The sequence below is a fragment of the Penaeus vannamei genome, chromosome 41, assembly GCF_042767895.1.
Source record: "Penaeus vannamei isolate JL-2024 chromosome 41, ASM4276789v1, whole genome shotgun sequence".
Lineage (NCBI taxonomy): Eukaryota > Metazoa > Arthropoda > Malacostraca > Decapoda > Penaeidae > Penaeus > Penaeus vannamei.
In genome coordinates, this window is record NC_091589.1 from 12,766,430 (window position 1) to 12,776,429 (window position 10,000).

The 10,000-nt window shown below is 25.0% G+C and overlaps 1 protein-coding gene across 2 annotated transcripts in view; it reads right to left on the reverse strand.

Moving 5' to 3' along the window:
* Window positions 1-7,376, reverse strand: part of LOC138860397 (zinc finger protein OZF-like) — a 14,342-nt gene extending 6,966 nt beyond the window's left edge. The window contains exon 1 of one of the 2 annotated variants that reach the window (XM_070117886.1): window positions 7,020-7,376. The gene's annotated coding sequence lies outside the window, so the exon portion shown is untranslated. Of the gene's footprint in view, window positions 1-2,648; window positions 2,737-7,019 lie in introns of those variants that run through there. The other variant, XM_070117885.1, reaches the window with a different exon arrangement.
* Between the last annotated feature and the right edge of the window lie 2,624 nt (window positions 7,377-10,000).

Here is a 10,000-nt window from a genome sequence, read left to right on the forward strand (position 1 = left end):
ATACATATATACCTACATATACATATATACATACATATATACATATATACCTACATGTATATACATATATACATACATACATATACATATATACATACATGTATATACATATATACATATATACCTACATATACATATATACATACATATATACATATATACATACATATATATACATATATAACATATATACATACATAGACATATATACATACATAGACATATATACATACATATATACATATATACATATGAATACATGAATACATGTATACATATGAATACATATATACATATATACATATATATACATATATACATATATACATACATAAATATACATATATCATATATATAAACATATATACATACATATATATATATATATGACTATGTACAAATGTATATATATAAATACACATGTATACATATATACATACATATATGCATATGCACATATATACATATATAAATACATATATATACATAAATACATATACATACATATATGTATACATACATATATGTATATATACATATATACGTATATATACATATATACGTATATATACATATATACGTATATACATACATATATATACATGTATACCTATATATATATATATATATATATATATATATATATATATATATATATATATATATATATATATATATACATATATATACACACATATATATACATATATTCATACATACCTTTATATATATACATATATATACATATATTCATACATATATACCTATATATATACATATATACTTATATATATACATATATACTTATATACATACATATATACATATATATACAAATATTCATACATATATATACATATATTCATACATATATATACATATATTCATACATATATATACATATTCATACATATATATACATATATTCTTACATATATATACACATATATACATACATATATATACTTATATACATATATTCTTACATGTATGTACGTATATGCATACATATATACATACATATATATACATATATACATACATATATATACTTATATACATACATATATACTTATATACATACATATATACATATATATATACATATATACATACATATGTATACATATGTACATACATGTATATACATATATACATACATATATATACATATATACATACATATATATACATATATACATACATATATATACATATATACATACATATATATACAGATATACATACATATATATACATATACACATACATATATATACATATATACATATATACTCACATATGTACATACATATATATACATACATATATATGTCGGAGGTAATTGCTTGACTTATAATTACACTCCATAAATCTGTTAACATAACCCTTTGAATACAACCTCTAGTAGTATGAATATTCTTACTGAAGGTCCATCAGATTTTCTCTATGCATTCCAGCCAGGAATTTGTTACCTTGTTTCCACCTTCTTCGGGAGGCCGCCACCAGCAACCATTTTCATAGTCTAAGGCTATGGGATAATGGTTAACTTGACCTTTTCGCTCCTTAAGGTAATTTATATGTTAGATAGCTGGCATGCTTTGGGTCAACAGACCCTGGATTTAAGGTCACTTCGGAAGCAATGGCAGGTCCTTCTGGCATTAATCATGTAGTTACTTTTAAAAGATCAGGCTATATGAACCCTCATTATAGATTAACAACAACCAGATTTATTCAGAATAAGCATGCACCAATAAGGCATAATATTCCTCATTTTTATAGACTAAGGCTTTGGGATAATGGTTAACTTGACCTTTTCGCTCCTTAAGGTAATTTATATGTTAGATAGCTGGCATGCTTTGGGTCAACAGACACTGGATTTAAGGTCACTTCGGAAGCAATGGCAGGTCCTTCTGGCATTAATCATGTATTTTTAAAAGATAAGGCTTCATAAACCCTCATTATGGATGAACAACAACCAGATTTATTAAGAATAAGCATGGATCAATGAGGCACGATATTCCTCACTTGAATATTACTAGTGACTTGAGTTCAAATTATGTGTCAATCTTTTTCAACAACAAATAATTGAAATTTCACTCCTTCCCTTTACTCACATTTCAAAATAATAAATCTTGAACAAATTTAATCAACAATCGCAGCGTTGCTATTTCCGTCCGAAACACGTTACAATAACACTAAGAATTTCTGTCTAATACTTCAACATTACAACCCGGTTGTTCAGTCTCCCCTCCAACCGGTTTTCTCTCCGGCTTGTACACACAAACACTATTTGTTCCCTGATAACTTGGGTTACACTTCCCCACTGCTGCCTACACAGATCTTACCACAGGCACACTACATCCTCATGAAACATTTCCGTAAGTCACACATAATATAACCATCATTCCTAACTATAATCTTATCCAGTGACAAGGGAACCTGTAATGGTGGACAGGGAGAACTCGACGGCGCCAGCAAGGAACCTGAACACCCAGATGACAAGCGAAGCTCTCGTTAGATAATCTTTAAACACAACTCCTACTCTTCCTACCATCATATGACATACTTTTAATTACTCGAGATGTTATTATTCATAGTATTTACTCCCAGAGCTAGCAATAATTCATAGGTCAACACAACATTACCTGAACACCCAGATGACAAGCGAAGCTCTGGTTCGCTTCGTCTCGCAACGCTCCTCCCCTTGATCAGCTCAACCTAAAAACTACGTTCCCAGCTAGCGTCATTGTTCTCTCTCCTGTCTCATTTAACACAAAAATAATGTAAAATATCATATCTTGTTTAATAGATGGTAACTGATGAAATATATAAAAAAGGAGTCTTATACACTATTATCAAATATTTAAGGAGCTCTGATTTTATTACGAGGTGGTTTCATGTACTTATATAATTTTAGCGCCAAATTCAAAACATTAAATTTTCCATTTAACGTTAAGAATTACTCAAACTGTCATAATAAGAGTTCATAAGATCTCTATACCTTTCTTAAATCAAGACTCCTTCATTCATGTATATTTTCATCATACTATTTGACATATTTAGCATCATTCACTATACAACGAAAAAACACTACCCTTAACTCAGCTCAACACAACAAGGTTATACATGACTTTCTACATATATACATACATATATACATATATATATATATATATATATATATATATATATATATACATATATACATACATATATACATACATATACATACATATATACATACATATATATACATATATACATATATATACATATATATACATACAAACATATATATACATACATACATATATACACATACATACATATATATGCATACATATAAATACATACATACATACATATATATACATATATACATAAATACATAAATACATATAAATACATACATATATATACATATATACATAAATACATAAATACATATAAATACATACATATATATACATATATATATACATATATATACATGTATATATATATATATATATATATATATATATATATATATATATATATATATATATATAAACATACATATACATAAATATATATATATATATATATATATACATATATATAAATATATGTACGTACATATATACATACATACATATATATACATACATACATATATATGCATACATATAAATACATACATATATATATATAATATATATATATATATATACATATATATAAATATATACATACATATATATACATATATATACATACATACATACATATATATACATATATACATACATATATACATGCATATATACATTCATATATACGTACATATATACGTACTTATATATATGCATATGAAACGTATCCATGTTGACAAATGTAGAAAAGGTATGAATGAGACTGGATATCTTCACAATACAAGAGATGTATTTGATCGGTTTCGATTACGTCTTCATCAGAAATACATGTATTTCTGATGAAGACGTAATCGAAACCGGTCAAATACATCTCTTGTATTGTGAAGATATCCAGTCTCATTCATACCTTTTCTATATATGCATATATACATGCATATATACATACATATATACGTACATATAGATATAGATATATACGTATATATATATACATACATATATACGTACATATATATATGCATATATACGTACATATATACATGCATATATACATGCATATATAAATACATATATACGTACATATATATACATATATACGTACATATATACATGGATATATACATACATATATATGTACATATATACATACATTTATACATGCATATATACATACATATATACATGCATATATACGTACATATATATACATGTATATGTACATATATATACATATATACGTACATATATACGTACATTTATACGTACATATATATATATGCATATATACATACATATATACATACATATATACATACATATATATACATACATAAGTACATATATACATGCATATATACATACATACGTACATATATACATGCATATATACATAGATATATACGTACATATATATACATACATATATACATGCATATATACATACATATATACGTACATATATATACATACATATGTACATATATATATGCATATATACATACATATATACATACATATATACGTACATATATATGCATACATACGTACATATATACATGCATATATACATACATATATACGTACATATATATACATATACGTACATATATATACATATACGTACATATATATACATATACGTACATATATATACATATACGTAATTATATATACATACATACATACGTACATATATACATGCATATATACATACATATATATGTACATATATATACATACATATGTACATATCTACGTACATATATATACATATATATGTATATATACGTACATATCTACATACATAAATATACATATATACGTATATATACGTACATATCTACATACATATATATACATACATACGTACATATCTACGTACATATATATACATATATACGTATATATATATACGTACATATCTACTTACATATATGTACATACATACGTACATATATACATGCATATACACATACATATATACGTACATATATATACATACATATATACATATATACATGCATATATACATACATATATATGTACATATATATATATACATGCATACAGATCTACGTACATATATATACATATATACGTATATATATATTTACATATCTATGTACATATACATACATATATACGTATATATATACGTACATATCTACGTACATATATATACATATATACGTATATATATACGTACATATATACGTACATATCTACGTACATCTATATATACATATATACGTACATATATACGTACATATATACGTACATATATACATACATATATACATACATATATACGTACATATATACGTACATATATACGTACATATATACGTACATATATACGTACATATATACGTACATATATACGTACATATATACGTACATATATACGTACATATATACGTACATATATACGTACATATATACGTACATATATACGTACATATATACGTACATATATACGTACATATCTACGTACATATATATACATATATACGTATATATATATATATATATATATATATATATATATATATATATATATATATATATATATATATGTACATACCTACGTACATATATACGTACATATCTACGTACATATATATACATATATACGTATATATATATATATATATATATATATATATATATATATATATATATATATATATATATATATATATATATATATATATATATATATGTACATACCTACGTACATATATATACATATATACGTACATATATACGTACATATATAGGTACATATATACGTACATATATATATATATATATATATATATATATATATATATATATATATATATATATATATATATATATATATGTACATACCTACGTGCATATATATACATATATACGTATATATATACGTACATATATATGTACATATATACGTATATATATACGTACATATATACGTACATATATATGTACATATATACGTACATATATACGTACATATATACGTACATATATACGTACATATATATGTACATATCTGCATACATATATATACATATATCTACATATATACGTATATATATACGTATATATATACGTACATATGTATGTACATATATACGTACATATATACGTATATATCTACGTACATATATATACATATATATAAACGTACATATATATGTACATATATACGTACATATATACATACATATCTACGTACATATATATACATATATATATATATATATACGTACATATATACGTACATATATACGTACATGTATACGTACATATATATGCATATATATGCATATATATGCATATATACAAACATATATATACATATATATACATATGTATACATATATATACATATATATACATATATATACATATATATACATATATATACATATATATACATATATATACATACATATATATACATACATATATATACATATTTATACATATATATACATATATATACATACATATATATACATACATATATATACATATATATACATACATATATATACATATATATATTCATATATATTCATATATTTACATATTTATACATATATAGATACATATATACATACATTTACATTTACATTTACACATATACATACACATATACATACATTTACATTTACATTTACACATATACATACACCTATACATACATATATACATACACCTATACATACATATATACATAACCTATACATACATATATACATATATACATATATATATATACATATATACATACATATATATACAAATGGCTATCTGTTTATAATATAATGTGCGTATCCATAATTTAATTGATATATCATTTCCCATAAAATTCACGTAATTGCTCACCTTACGGCTTCACTCACTCGCCACACAGGTAAGCTCCTCGCAGCTGATTGGCCACGCGCGCCTTTCCTTGGTCGTCAACGTTACGACTCTTCGCTCAAGGGAAGTCTGCTCGACTGGACGAGAGACGAAGGGAGAGGGAAGGACCTGAGGCTCCTTCCCGGGTCCTGGGGATGGGGGAGGGCTGGCCCAGGGGTCTTCACTGCAGTCCAAAGTATCCCTTGGGATATTTACGCCTTGGGGTTTTATTTCATTTACTTCTTTTGAGAGCTGACCTTTGCCTAAAAAATGAAAATCCGGAAAAAAAAACATACTGATAATATGAATTTCTGATTCATAGGCATTTGGTTGTCATTAATCTTTTATTCTATTGCTCTATATGCTCAGAGTAGAGAGGTTACAGAGCAACAGTTGACAGGGCATGCTAAGCAGTTTCCATTAACGATGTGAATGGAAAGAAGGGCATGCAGTCCCTCTTAAGCATGCATATGGAAACCCACATTTTCTTTACTCTCCTTCATATCTATACTACTGCTACATTCCTTGGTGTCGATAAGATATGGAGAATTTTGTGAAGAGGTGAAAGGTCAAAAAGGATTGAGGGACCCTGGGTTAGCAAGACCGTATGCCTCAAGACTTGATCTGGATATCCCTTGGAGGGATCATGAAAAAATATTCTGTTTGCATATGATATTGAGCAATATTAAATCAATACGATGACAGGTCAGGCAAGAATAGTGATAAAAAGAACGAGAAAAATACGAATTATTAATGATTCATTATAATAGAAAGGATCATGATAATAATGACAATAATAATATCAACAATAATGACAGTATTAATATCAATAATAATGACGATATTAATGTCAATATAAATGACGATATTAATGTCAATAATAATGAAAATATCAATGATACTGACAATAATATCAATAATAATCTCAATAATAATGAAAATGGTAATATCAATAATAATGACAATAATAATAAAATAATAACAATAACGGCAAATGATAATCGCAATAGTAACAATGATGGCAATATAACTGATGATTATTACTTTATTATTACTAATGATGATAATACCGAGAGTGATGTGAATACTATTGATGCTGTTGATCATAAAAAAGGATGATTTAGATTACTGTAATGATACTAATTTTAGTTATGATAATAATAATAGTTGTAGTAGCAATCGTTACAATAATAATGATGAAAAATAATAACCATAATAGTTATGATAATTATGAATATAATAGGAATTATACGGATAATAACTACTGAATTAATAATAAAAACTGAACACATATGTGGTGAAATAAGCTCGCTTTACTATCTCTTGTAAAAATAATAGTACAGTAGAAAGTTTTAATATATATACACTACCACATCCATCTGCCTCATTCATTTAATTCATCTAGATATAGTGAATATTCTATTTTGGTATTTAATCTATGTAACTTAAAATTGCTGTTTATGATAGTATGTTAATAAGGAGTCTCTCTCTAAGTTCCGAATGGCCCTTTTGTCCTTCAGGTGGCAGCACAGGACGGGGTAATTGGTTAAGACGAAAATAGGAAACTAAGTGCATTTTCTTTCTTATTTTTCTTATATTTTACAAACCCTGAATTCAAATTGTTTTGTTTCACATTTTACTTCACTATCATAACATTTTCATTTTCGTATTTTCCTTGTTAATAAGTTTTATACTAATTGTTGCTGCCGTGTTGCTCCTACACTAAAGATCTATTACTTTTATCACTTTTGCTTTCATTATTATTATCATTATAAGTGCTATTATCAATGTTATAAGTACTATCATTATCTTACACACATACACAACCTATATATATATATATATATATATATATATATATATATATATATATATATATATATATATATATATATATACATATATATATACATACATATATATATATATATATATATATATATATATATATATATATATATATATATATATATGTACATGATATATTTAATATTCATTTCCGTAAACGACCGTCAGCTTTTATCGACTAAACTTCAGAGCGACCTCGGCGTTTATCAACCCCTTTCAAAGAACAGGAGTTTATCGGCCCTTTGCAGAGTCGTACTGATCCCCAAGGGGTAACATCGGCCCCCTGGAGACCCCTGGAGACCCTTGGTTTGTATATATGCATATATATGCATATATACAAACATATATATACATATGTATACATATATGTACATATATATACATATATATACATATATATACATATATATACATATATATACATATATATACATATATATACATATATATACATATATATACATATATATACATATATATACATATATATACATACATATATATACATATATATACATATATATACATATATATACATACATATATATACATACATATATATACATACATATATATACATATATATACATACATATATATACATATATATATATATATATTCATATATTTACATATATATACATATATAGATACATATATACATACATTTACATTTACATTTACACATATACATACACATATACATACATTTACATTTACATTTACATTTACACATATACATACACCTATACATACATATATACATACACCTATACATACATATATACATAACCTATACATACATATATACATATATACATACATATATACATAACCTATACATACATATATACATATATACATATATATATATACATATATACATACATATATATACAAATGGCTATCTGTTTATAATATAATGTGCGTACCCATAATTTAATTGATATATCATTTCCCATAAAATTCACGTAATTGCTCACCTTACGGCTTCACTCACTCGCCACACAGGTAAGCTCCTCGCAGCTGATTGGCCACGCGCGCCTTTCCTTGGTCGTCAACGTTACGACTCTTCGCTCAAGGGAAGTCTGCTCGACTGGACGAGAGACGAAGGGAGA